The sequence below is a fragment of the Silene latifolia genome, chromosome 9, assembly GCF_048544455.1.
Source record: "Silene latifolia isolate original U9 population chromosome 9, ASM4854445v1, whole genome shotgun sequence".
NCBI classification, from domain to species: domain Eukaryota; kingdom Viridiplantae; phylum Streptophyta; class Magnoliopsida; order Caryophyllales; family Caryophyllaceae; genus Silene; species Silene latifolia.
Window position 1 is genome coordinate 136278871 of NC_133534.1, and position 13733 is coordinate 136292603.

At 36.7% G+C, this 13733-nt stretch overlaps 1 non-coding gene across 1 annotated transcript; it reads right to left on the reverse strand.

The window, feature by feature from the left end:
- Nucleotides 1-5750: 5750 nt before the first annotated feature.
- LOC141603144 (small nucleolar RNA R71) lies at nucleotides 5751-5857 on the reverse strand. Its single transcript, XR_012525040.1, has one exon. It is a non-coding gene; the product is annotated as a small nucleolar RNA R71 (small nucleolar RNA).
- Between the last annotated feature and the right edge of the window lie 7876 nt (nucleotides 5858-13733).

A 13733-nucleotide genomic window follows, 5' to 3' on the forward strand; every position in this document is an offset into this window, starting at 1 on the left:
ACGCAGAATCTCCAAGATAACACGAAGGTGATTCTCGTGTTCAGCCTCATCTCTCGAGTAAATCAGTATGTCGTCTATGAACACCACGACACACTTATCCAAATACTCGCAGAAAGTGCGGTTCATCTGATCCATGAAAACAGCAGGTGCATTCGTCAACCCAAACGGCATCACCACGAACTCATAGTGGCCATACCTTGAACGAAACGCAGTCTTAGGAATATCCTCATTCCTAACTGGAATCTGATGGTAACCTGATCTCAGATCGATCTTCGAGAACACACTAGCACCACGGAGCTGATCAAACAAATCCTCGATCCTCGGCAAAGGATACCTATTCTTGATAGTAACCTTGTTCAGCTCACGGTAGTCAATGCACAAACGCATACTACCATCCTTCTTCTTGACGAACAAAACAGGAGCACCCCACGGCGAAGCACTCGGTCGGATAAAACCCTTATCGATCATCTCCTCAAGTTGCTTCTTAAGTTCTTGTAACTCAGCTGGTGCCATACGATAAGGAGCTTTCGAAATGGGACCAGTTCCAGGCAGCAACTCAATCGAGAATTCTACATCTCGCTCGGGAGGAATACCGGGTAGATCCTCGGAAAGACATCGGAAACTCCCCTAACCACGGGGATATCCTCTAACTTCGGCTCAACCGAAACACCATGGACACTACACGTATAGATCCGATGACCCTTTCTACCCATGTTAACCATCTTCAAAGCAGAAACCCACTTGACCGTAGGTGTAACCCTAACACCCTGATAAGAAACCCTCGAACCTGTAGGACTCTTGAGCACAATCTTCTGGTCACGACACAGGAACCTAGCGTCATAGCGAGATAACCAATCCATACCCAAAATCACATCAAACTCTCCGAGTTTGAATTGTACGAGATCGGCAGGAAGGATCGCCCTGCGATCTTGTGTGTACGTCCTTGAAAAGAACGGAGCAAGAAACAATCTCACCCGTAGGAAGGGATATAGAGGTATGAACGGATGAAGAAGAAGAGAGTCCAGTACGGACGGAAAAGGATTCGGATACGAAAGACATCGATGCACCCGTATCAAAAAGAACAAAAGCAGATAAAGAATGAACGAGAAAGGTACCCGTAACCACATCTGGATTAGCATCTGCTTCAGCACGACTCATAACGAACACTCGCCCAGCCTTCGGAGCTTCAACCTTCGGCGTTTCCACCTTCGGTTTCTGGGGACAGTCAACCGCTTTGTGTCCCGGAGCTTTACACGTGTAACATGTGATCGGAGTACCAGGAGCACAACTCGTACCCGGATGGTAGGGCTTCCGGCATGTGAAACAGGTCATACCCTCCCTAGCTTGATTCTGATCACGCGGGGTATAAGGACGAGCCTCGTACTTATGCTTCTTATGGGAAGCATTAGGAGCAACATAAGGCCTCTGCAAGAACTTACTCTTCGCACTCTCCTCAGCCTCGGTAGCAAGAACTGAATCATAGATACTAAGAGCACGATCATAAGCCTGCTGGAAAGAAGTTGAAGGAATGCCAGACATATCAGTCCGGACCTTAGGAGCTAGATTCTTCTCATAGCGACGAGTCCTCGAAACCTCTTCCATAGCTATAGAAGTAACGAAACGTGATAGCTTCACGAACTTGTTGGAGTACTCCTCAACGGTCATGGACCCTTGCTGCAGACGAAGGAACTCCTGCTTCTTCTGCCAACGCATCCCCTCAGGATAAAACCTTTTCTTCAGAGCCTCAGAGAAAAGAGCCCAACCATATCTTGGCTGAACTTCCAAACCAGCTCTAGCAAGAGCCCACCAGTTGTCGGCCTCGTCCTTCAGATAATAGGTGGCGATATCCACCTTCTGATCCTCAGGACATCCAGTAGCGAGGAACAACTTCTCGATCTCTCGAATCCAAGCCTCCAAAGCAGTAGGATCATTTGCACCATCATAAGTCGGAGGACGGTGACGAGCAAAGCGATCAAACACAGTCTGCTGCGGATGGTTGTTGTTGTTGTTGTTGTTGTTGTTGTTGTTGAGGTGGTTGGTGAAACCTTCGGTCATAGATGCCAAAGCGGCCTCAAGTCTCCTGATGCGGTCAGCATCGGTCTCACCATTAGCGTTACGCACCATCTGCAAGAAAGAAATCTCATTATAAGTGGTAGAACCTACGTACCACTCCAAACAACTACTCATGCAGTTTACAACATAAGAAAACCAATGAATCCTATTGGTTTCTACCCCATTTACTCTCACTCATTAACTAGGTCATTTATTTTAGTCATTAACTAAGCGAGAGTTGGGAGCGTGTTCGCTCTGACACCAACTGTAACAACCCGGATTATAAACAAAGGAGAAACTTATATAAAATGAATATCAGAGTACGATACTGATAAAAGGGTCAAGGTGGCGGAAACACCAAGCCCAAATCCGGTTCGCTACTAACTCCAAAACAAACTAATACATTATTCGAAAGGTTCTTAAAACATAAAGTAAAGTCCTAATTCATTATTCATCTCGCCGCACACAACTTCCCAGCAAGATATCATCCAAAACAGCAACAGTCTGAACAACCTGAGAAGGGGGTCGACAATCAGTCGGGAGTAACTAGATGCTCTTCCAGTCATGTTTACAACAATTGAATATAATCAACAATCATTAACAAATGAAATGTAGAACCAGTAAACATGCGAGATCATGTGTACTCATGAAAGACCCAACAAAGCTTACTATTGACTTATCGATCTTAAACGAATGCGTTCATGCAACCTAGACCGTATGCAACCACTAGACCCTGAATACTTACAAGACCAGTAGTGACAAACAACCCGCAACAACAGAAGGCATAAAGCTAGCAGTCAAAGCATAGCGAATAGAGCGAACGCCCGTTAGAGCGTATAACCACTGCCTCTAACTGATGGAGCGTATAACCATTGCCTCCACGGTACTATGTATAGCGTATAACCACTGCCTATATGCCTAAGACCTGGCCAGACTCTCGGTGCAACAACTGTACACCGAACGACACTCGGGAACCAGAGCGTATAACCACTGCCTCTGGCTAGTTCCGAACACAGACCAAAATAAATCCCGCATCGACGGGTGGCGTTAGTTCGTTCCGATAGTATATAACTGATACTACCGCCATCTATTCAAACTAGCAAACCACAAATGCACAGTATAACGGACCGTACTAACATGCGTGAACAACATCACGACTCAACTCGTAGAATAGTATGACTGACCATCCTACTTATCATATGAAGAAGAGTAACCAAAGATATATATGCAAACACAAGGACATAACATGTTGAACACAATACAACATATGAAACAAGTATAAGCAACCAATGTTATAGTAACTTCAGCTATAACATTAAGATTAACCATTCAACGTTATAGTAACCCTAACCATAACATAAACTCTTGATGCGAGGTTATAGTAACCTCTACTATAACTTCAGTAAATATAACTCGGAAGTTATACTACCTCAACCATAACCTTGACACGAAACCCAAAGTCATACTAGCAATAACCATAACCTTGAGCCATAATCTCGGGGTTACATTAGTTACAGCCATAACCTTGACTCGCACTTCAATGTTATAGTAGGTTCAGCCATAACTAGAGTAGCTACCCAAAGTTGTATTAACTTAAGCTATAACGCTTGAATCATCATCAATGTTATACTAGCTTTAGCTATAACTTTAGAAGGGACCCTTGGCCGCCTATCATGCCGCCACTAGGGTTTGATTCGTAAACCCTAATTACGCTCATGACACCCATAATAAACACATAAACAACATACGCCATATAATTAATACATTAAAATATATACAAACATGCGAAAACATAATTAACATGATAATAAACAATCTAACATGTACCAATCATACAAGACAATCATTAAATCATATTAATTACATCAATTGGCATAAACACAATTAAAAGAAAACACCTAGTTACCTTTTTAAGCAAATAAACCCTAGAGATCGTCTTCAACGATATAAACGTCTTCTCCAGGAGCAACTTCCACGCCTTTATGAATCACCACGTGCCAAAGATAACGAATCTAATAAATATACTAACTATATATATATAAACTATAAAAACTATAAAACTATGCGAAAACGTAAAACTTACGAAGAAGATAGATAAATCCAAGAAGTAGGATCGATCTAAGCACGAAAGAACGATGAAGAACGAAGGAGGAAGAAAGACGGCACGAAACCCAAGGCAGTGTGGCGCGCGGCACGAGGAGGAAGAGAGGGGGGGAGAATTAGGTTTAGGGTTTTGTGAGATTATGAGAAAAGAAGAGCAAGGGTTTGGTTTCCCCTTATATTTATAGAGAAGCTCATGGGTTTATTCTAGGTTTAGGCCCAAAACTCACCCATCTACACCAAAATCACGTGAAACCCAATGAAGGAATGGGTCTTCACCGTTTTTCGAGCCCAACGAGCCCAAAAGACGACAAACGGATATTTTCCCGAAAATAAAATATAAAATATGGGAAAATAAAATTAAAGAATTATATTATGGAAATTAGGGGTGTTACAGATATAGTTGAGTAGGGAAGATTAAGTCGACTTGTAGGTGTTGTACAATCTAATCGATTCGGCTCCGGGACCCAAACTTTCCTAGGATTGTAAGATATAAACCAACTCGATCCATCACAACAATAATTGCTTGCTTATAATTTGAGAATATATTTGTATGATCAATTCCCATGAATCCCCTATGACCCCATGACACCCTAGTGCCTTTTATCAATTGTTTACACCCCTTTTTAATCATCTTGCTTGTTTACTTTCATTGCTTTTTAGTTTAGTGATCTTCTATTCCAACCCCAAATTGTGACACCCCTAGACACCGCTACTTACAATTGAAAATCTTACTTCAATACCCGTCCCTTGGGATCCGACATTTACTTGCCTCTTTACTAATAGTAGAGTTATTTGTGGAGATATAAATTTTGTTTTGGTCTAGGTGCTCCTAACGACAAGTACCGAAAACTAAACCTCCCAAGTGAGTACGACCAGAAAATGGCGCCGTTGTCGGGGACGGTATTAACTTGATTTAGATTTTCTTAGATTGTTATTAGTTGTGTCTTTCTTTGCCTTGGGGAAGTAAAACTCCTCAAGGTTTGTTCTTATTATTTTCGAGTTGTTTGATATTTTACATGTCTAGAAGATCACAAGGTAACTTGTTACCCTTTGATCACGAAATTGAAAGGACTTTGACAAACAATAGAAGACTTGCTAGAGGTACTTTGAGAGGTATTAGTGAGGTTGTAGATATTCAACCAAACGCTATTGAGTTCGTCAACCCTTTTGCAAGAGAAGGTGAGGAGAACCCAACACAAAATCCAACACAAAATCAACCCACAATTCCTAAATTTTCATCACATTCCGTACCAACCGAGGAGAACCTACCCAATGGTACTCCCACACCACAACACTTAGCCGGAAACTTTATTGCCAAATCCGCATTTATCCAATTCGTCGAAAGAAGCCAATTTGGGGGGATGCCTAGTGAAGACCCTCACTCTCACATGGAGACTTTTTGTGATTATTGTGATGCGATTTCTCAAACCGGTGTAACTCAAGACCAAATTCGATGGGTCTTATTTCCTTTTTCGCTAATTGGCACCGCAAAACAATGGTTGAAGAGCCTTGACAAAGCTACTCTCAGAATTGACTCTTGGAAGAAGTTGGCTCTATCTTTCTACAAAAAGTTCTACCCACCGGAAAAGACTAACATGCTAAGAGCTCAAATTACGGACTTTAAGCAAAGAGATGAAGAATCTTTGTATGAAGCTTGGGAGCGGTTCAAGGGAATTTGTCGCTCATGTCCTCATCATGAACTTAGCGAGTGGTTCTTGGTTCAACAATTTTGGAATGGTCTTTATGAAGACTCAAGAAACATTCTCAACATGGGATCAAATGGTATGTTCACCGAAGTTGACGACAATCAAACTTGGAACAAGATTGAGGAAATGGCGGTCCATAATTCACAATATAGTAGACCTCGCAAGGCTACTAGAGGAGGAAAGCATGAAGTGGACTCTATTACTCAATTGGGTGCTCAACTTAGTGCTCACATTGATACCATCAACTTGAAGTTCGAAAAAGCTATGGCTAGACTTGAAGAGGCCTCAAAATCACCAAAGCATCATGATAATGCCATGACGACATCTTCATCAATCCCAAGTGGGATATGTGAGAATTGTGGAACTTTGGGACATGACCAAAGTGAATGTAGGGGATCAAATGAACAAGTGAATGCTTTTCAAGCATACAAGAGTGGTACCCCTTATTCAAATTATTACAATGAAAACACCAAATTCCACCCAAATCTCTCATACAAAAGCCAAAATGTTCAAAACCCTCAACCAACATACACCCCACCTCCCATGAGAAACCAAAATCAAAGAACCTTTTACAACCAAAACTAAGGTTACCAAAATCAAACTCCATACAATCAACAAAATGACCAAGGTTTTGATGTTAAAAAAGCGGTCCTCCAAATGCAAAAGAATAAACAAGATTTTTTCACTCAAATGCAAAAGGATAGTCAAGCAAAGGAAATCACCATCAACAACATCCTATCCCACACCAAAATGTTGGAACCCAATTGACTCAACTAGCATCTTCAAGCTCACAAAGACAAAAGGGGCAATTACCACCTCAAAGTAATCCCCCGAGGCACGAAACGGTTAGTGCCATTCACTTGAGGAGTGTTACGAGATATGAAGCACCGAAGAAGCAAGTTGAGGATGAAGTTGTGGAAGCTAGTGACAAAGAAGAATTTGTGCAAAACTCCAAAGATGGAGAACCAACAAAAGAAGAAGTTTCAAAGAAAAGTGAAGAAAAGGCCAAGGAGAAGGAACCCATTGTGATTAGACTTCCTTTTCCAAGTCGTCAAGCTAAGCCCAAATTTGATGACCAACTTGGAAAATTTATGGAAATTGTGAAGAATTTGGAAGTCTCGATTCCTTTTACGGAATTAATCAATCACGTGCCGGCCTATGCGAAGTACATGAAGGACATCCTTACAAAAAAGAAGTCGATCCGGAAGCTTGAAACCATCGCCTTCACTAAGGTGAGTAGTGCAATCCTTCAAGGGAGTTCACCTCCGAAACTTAAAGATCCGGAAAGCTTCTCAATACCGTGTACCATTGGCGACACCACGATCAACAAGGCCCTATGTGATCTAAGGGCTAGTGTGAGTGTTATGACGTATTCGGTGAGTAAAAGGTTAGGGATGGGAGAGCTTAAATGTACCAACATCACACTCCAAATGGCCGATAGATCGACGAAGACACCATTAGGGGTTGTTGGGAAATGTGTCCTCAACAATAGTGCGATCACATGATTTAAATATCATTATTAAATCTCATTTCAAGAATACGGAAGGGATGATACATTACATATATATATAGTCAACTGGTCCACACATATCGGTAATGATTGGCTGGCTAGAGTTTGACATTACTGTCGTGCGACGGTGGTGATCAGTTGATCCCTTGAGGTCACACCTAAAGGACGATTCCCTTAATTGAAAAGGTTAATTAGTTGTATACCGATACAGATTAATTAATTCCTTAAAATTGAACAATTCGATTTGTGAGAAAGAGAATATTGATATCTTATTGTAATGGGATTAAATAAGATTTATTTTAGTAATAAAATGCTTTGTTGCTAAAATTATTTATTGTTTGAGAAACAATAAAGATAAGAATGAATGGTTAATTATAATTACAAGAAGTTGTGAATTATAAGTGTATGACCCATTTTATTTATGTGATCAAGTATCACTAGTCAATTTGTTGTATATAATTTAATTAATTCATGAAATGGTATTTATGTGATAAATATGCATTAAATTAATTAATAACATGTATCATGTAACATGTGACATATTGTGTGACAAGTGACAAATTGACAAAATAAAATGGTAGTCCATTTTACATATGGACCGAAATATTGTAGATAGTGGAGGATAGTGGGTGTATTATTTTAATGCCTAAAATTATTATAATCATACCTATTATTGCATAGCCTTACACCTACAATATTGGTAAGACAAAAAGGAAAGCAAGATGCTCTCCTTTGGCCTTGAGTGGGCCGCTCTCTACTACTCCAAAAGAGGAGTTTTAGTTCTTTTATATGATTATTCTTACACAACCATTCAATACACATGCAAATGTTCATGTATCCTCTCTTCTCTCTCTTTTATTTTCATCAAAAAGATGAGATTATAATCTAAATTGTTCATATAAATTACTAAGATTACTAGAAGTAGTATATGAGTATTAGTAATAGATTTTAAGGTAAACTACAATACAAACATCTAGTACATGTTTATTTGTGGGATTAAGGGATTGTCTTGGGTGCTACTAATTGGAGGGCTTCTAATTTGAAGTCAAGAATGTTCATCCATTAATGGAAAGCTCAAGAACTAACAAGAAGGAGATCTTGTTAGTGCCCATTATGACCGAAATCCTTATGGTGAGAAAATGTTTTCTTATCTTATTTTATTAATGTTTGCATGCATAAAATCCACATTTAATTTTATGACAAATTAATTTTAACATATATGAGTATGTTAGTATGTATATAGATCTACATTTCCTTCAATTGGTATCAGAGAGCCACGGTTGTTTGCATGCAAATTGGTTAAAAGTTTTTCCGAGTTATATGAATAACAAAATAAAACTTGTAAAATTTGTGTTATTATGATATATCACGAAATAATTACATGCATGTTAATATTTCTGGTCCTAAAGTGTTTTAGGATTTTTTGGTTAATTTTTCGGATTTTTATTGTTCATAATTAATAATAATGACATTTAAATGTGATTTTATGAGTAAAAATGTCATTTTTGGTCGAAAATTAGCTATACTTCGAATTTTCACTTGGTTTTTGGATATGTTGTTGCATATATTATTTTGAGATAACCTGTAAATTTTCATAATTTTTGCACTTGTTATGCTCGAAAAATGAATTTTTCATCATTAAATTCGGATTTAAGAGAAAAATAGGTTAATATGAGTTAAATTTCGAATCTGGTCATAGAAAATTAATATGTTGTCACATGCAATTTTACAAGATGTGTGTAAAATAATTGGCTATAAAGAAGTCTTTGAGCATGATTTATGAATTTTTGAAGAAAAATGGCATAAATAGTGACATTATTAGTTGAAAATTAATAAAACATAACCTATGACTTAGGAAAAACGTCCAATGTTGCATTTTATTATATTTTTCAGATCTAAAATTGAAAAGTTAATGAAAATAATTTTTCCATGTTTTTATGATTATTTTATTAAATATCGATAAACCGCAACATTGTTTTTCCGAAAAAATTTCGAAATTTTTAACCTAAAATTTTGAACATTATGAGTGTCATGGAATTTTTCCAGAATGTTCATGAATTTAAATTTCAAATTTTGAATTTATTTGAAATTTTTCGATTTATTTGAAGTTTAATGGCTTATTTTTGTAATTTTTGGTCCATTTATGAACAATTTTATAAATAAAGGTTAATTATGGTCAAATTATTAGTGAAGACTATATTTTGAGTCCTAAGAGGTTAGGGTAATTAACTTATGCATAAATATGAGTTTATGCATTTTTGTGATTATAAAATGTTGAAATCACGCAAATCCGTAAAAACCGAGTAATATATGATATTGGCTAATTAAAAGGCGATTTAGCATAAAAATTAAGCATGTTCATACATATTATAATGCTGCATTTTTCTTTATGATTGTCATAATTTTAATTTATGTAATTTTGAATTATGTAATTTTACTTAGTATGGCCTTAGATTTTAATTGGTATTTCCCGAAATGTATGGGAATATCGATTCGGTTGTAATTTTTATTGTGATCTCGTATCACCGTTTTGTAATTTAATAGATTTATTTTATTTTAGTTACAAATGTATAATAGGAAATTATGTAATTTGTTATGTAATTTTATTCATTCCGGAGTTCCCAAAGACGGATTACTTCAAGAATGGCGATACATAAAGACGGTGTTACCTCGAGATGCGTGTCACAACCGAAGTTCAAGGGACTAATGGAGTTGGTTTCCGAATATGTAATAGATTAATAGTTTTTCTATTTTAGGAAAGGCCATACTAGGATTTATTTATTTTATGCTTGCATTTTATTTTATGTCACATGCATCGCTAAATCGCCATAACTAAACATGCATCTTCTTTTATCGAGTTTATCGACCGTGTCAATTAGAATTATCGTAGTTCACCGCTTTAGTTCACTTAAAACGTGATAGATAATAAATTGACATGACCTCTCGCTAAAACAATAAATTGAGACATAGCCTTACCAAATAGTAGAAACCATGAAAACCTATTTCGCGAGGGAGTGCGCTCGGCCCTACCGGGGTACAAACCTTGTTACGTAGGGGAAGTGGGTGATGAATGTTAATCCACCGAATTCATGTTGATAAGGGATGAATCGGCCCTACCGTGCCCGAGTTGATGTGGATTTGGATCATGGACACATTTATTCGAAATTTGGATTGAACTCAACAAAAGTTTTTGATAAGGGATATATCGGCCCTACCGTGCCCTTGTCGGATGTGTTTTGGGCTATAGATAATTATTAGAGTAATTTTATCGACCAAGAGTTCTAAAAGTAGAATCGATTAAAGAGTTAATCCACCGAGTTATATTGATAAGGGATGAATCGGCCCTACCGTGCCCAAGTTAATATGAATTTGGATCTTGGAATCATTTATCATAGTTGGGTAGAGGTCACTATGTAAATGCTATACTTGTTTACAAGTATTAATATAACGATAAATGTTTTGTTTTCATTATTCCGTTATCATATTGTTCTATTTCTTTACCGCAATTCATATACGATATCATTTTCGTTTTTGATTCAAATCTCCATTAAAACATCGTAACTTAAGACAAATTTGAATTTGCTTCTAAAACCTCACATAAACCATTGCTAAGGATCTCTTGTAAAGAGTATAGATAAAAGTTATTCATTATCAAACAGGTTTTTGATTCTTGACTAACACATCTACTTACAATGGATTGTTTTTCATATACTTAAATGAATTAAGTACCTTGAAAAGATAATATTGTTTTGGTGATTAGATTTTCAGAATTCGTAATTGACCAAAATAACGCAACCACTTCGATGAAAGTTTTAAGACTAAAACGAACAAATGAAGAGTAATCTTCATGAATTCAATTTTGCTTCTCAAAGCAAAGACTCATTGAAATGAGTGGGAGCATTCTCTTAAACCGTTAAGATGAGGACGAGGTTAAAGAAGTAAGGATAATAATGGGATTGATACAAGGTAATGTTAAAAGTAAAGTTGTTGAGAATGACGATACTAAACCTATCAATCCCGACCGATAAAGTTTCCATTGTCTTAAATGTTGGACACAAGAAAGGAAACTACCCCAAATTATTGAAGAATTATCAAGTTAGTTGTGGGACATCTAATGGGACCTTCTTCTTTAAAAATGTTTATTTAGTTAAACATAAGTTTTGCTAGTATTACTTAAATATTAGAAACCAGTGGTGGTTTTCATCATTATGTTTGATACATAGGATGATTAGAATATGACGACTAGCAACAATGAAGACGAGAGATAGAGTAATTGTGTACTCAATCTAGTTTTTGGATTTAAAGTTGTACTTAATTATGACTATTAAGTGCATTAACTCTAAATAAGAATATAAACTTGTTAAGATACAAAAGAGGTTTCACTTTTGTGACCCTATACACCACGATTTGATGTATGGCTGACCCATTATCAAGGTGAATATATTCTAAACCAAACTAGAATGATATATCATGTAGATGATGTAAGACCCAAATTGGTAACCCAAGATTAAACCTTAAATTCTAGAATGATGAACGCAAAGAGTTATCGAGTACTCTTGAAGCCATTAGATTGTTAATGGTTTATGCGTATCTTGTATTCAAAGCAAGATGTCTCGTGCCTTTTGGTTGAAAAGGAGATCGAGGTTGTAAATCAACGATCCAAAATAGGTTGATCATTATCTTTTACCAACGATTTAAGTTGACACTAATATGTTCACTTAATAAGGTAAATAGAGAAATCTTTGAAGAATTTCAAAGAGTTCAAGTAATCACGATTTAGTCGTGATGGGATTATCAAAGTGAAGACTTTGATATAAGCCAAATGAATTGTGATATAGTATCACAAATTAATCTCTCTTAACATGCATTATGGGATAATGTATGATTGGATAAGAATTCAAACGCTATTCGATAAGGTTTGGACTTTGATCAAGTTACTTTGAGTTACTTGATCCTTTTGGGGATTTTATCATTTTGTCTAGATTATTTTTCCACTAAATCGAATCATATGTGATATGAAATGGTAAGGGTACCATGTTTGTAAGTTTTCACAAGAAACAAATGCTCATTTTTCCCTCTTAAATTATCACGAGTACGACGGGTTTGCGGCTCGTGAAGCTGTCTTTCTAAAATACAAGTATATTTTTAGAAGACAGAGTGGGAGAAATTATTCAAGAGCCACAAAGAATGCCACAGAGAATGTTATGTCGCAAGAAACTGGTCTTTCTTGGCTACATGAGACGTTTTGTGTAAGACATTGTTTCTTTAAAACCTAGCCACAAAGAATGCCACAGAGAATGATATGTCGCAAGAAACTGGTCTTTCTTGGCTACATGAGACGTTTTGTGTAAGACATTGTTTCTTTAAAACCTAGGAGGTTATTCGTCACTTGTCAAAAGGATGAATTCATGCTACTTTTAAGAAAGTAAAGAGCTTATAACTTACAAAGAAATTGATTGATTCAAGTTGATTACTTCTGGAAAGTAATGAACATATGACTTACATAAGAGTGTTTAAGTCACAACTCAATACAAGGCTTAGAGCCATGAAAATCCGAAATAAAAGGCTTGATTAGTGACAAAGGGTTTTGCACTAATAAAGAGATATTTCAAAGTAAGATTGGTTGCAAAGGGTTTTGCACCAATTGAAATGCTTAAGTCTATTTGGATCTTCTTAGGGATTGTGTTTCATTATTATGAAATACATAGCGAGTGAATCTAAAACCCACTTCTTCAATTAGAAGGAATGTATTCAATACATATCTTGAGTTTTGAAGATTCTTGCAATCCTAAGATAATGTGAAACTTAAGAGAGGGTCTTAAGTAGGACATCAATGAGTTGGAATCAACATTTTGGATCATGTGATAAAACATTTCTCGATAAATCGAGAAGTTGTGTTTATACATGGAGTTTAGTGGGAGTTACGGAATTTTAATTAGTCCGATATGTGGATGACATATTGATCATTGCGAATGATTTAAGACTTTTGGAGTATTATAATACATCTTTAATATCCGGATCTATGAAGATAAATCCACATGATATTAGCGTCAGTAAGAAGTCTTATGTTGATAAGATTCATGACTAGTTCAATTAAATTGAACATATTTGATTGATTTCATTTGCTTCCGCTGCCGGATCAATTAAATGAGTAATGATGTATAACACTTCATATACTTTGAGTATGATGAATTGTTTTCAAAATCGAATTTAAGTAATCTTTACCAAGTAAGCTGTAAAGATTACCCTTAAGTGCTTGCAGAAGCATTAAAGAAGTAAAGCAAAGTGTTTATGATGCAATTTTGTGTAAGTGTGTTACACAAGTGACAATTGACAATTGAGGTTGCGCATGGTTTCCGACA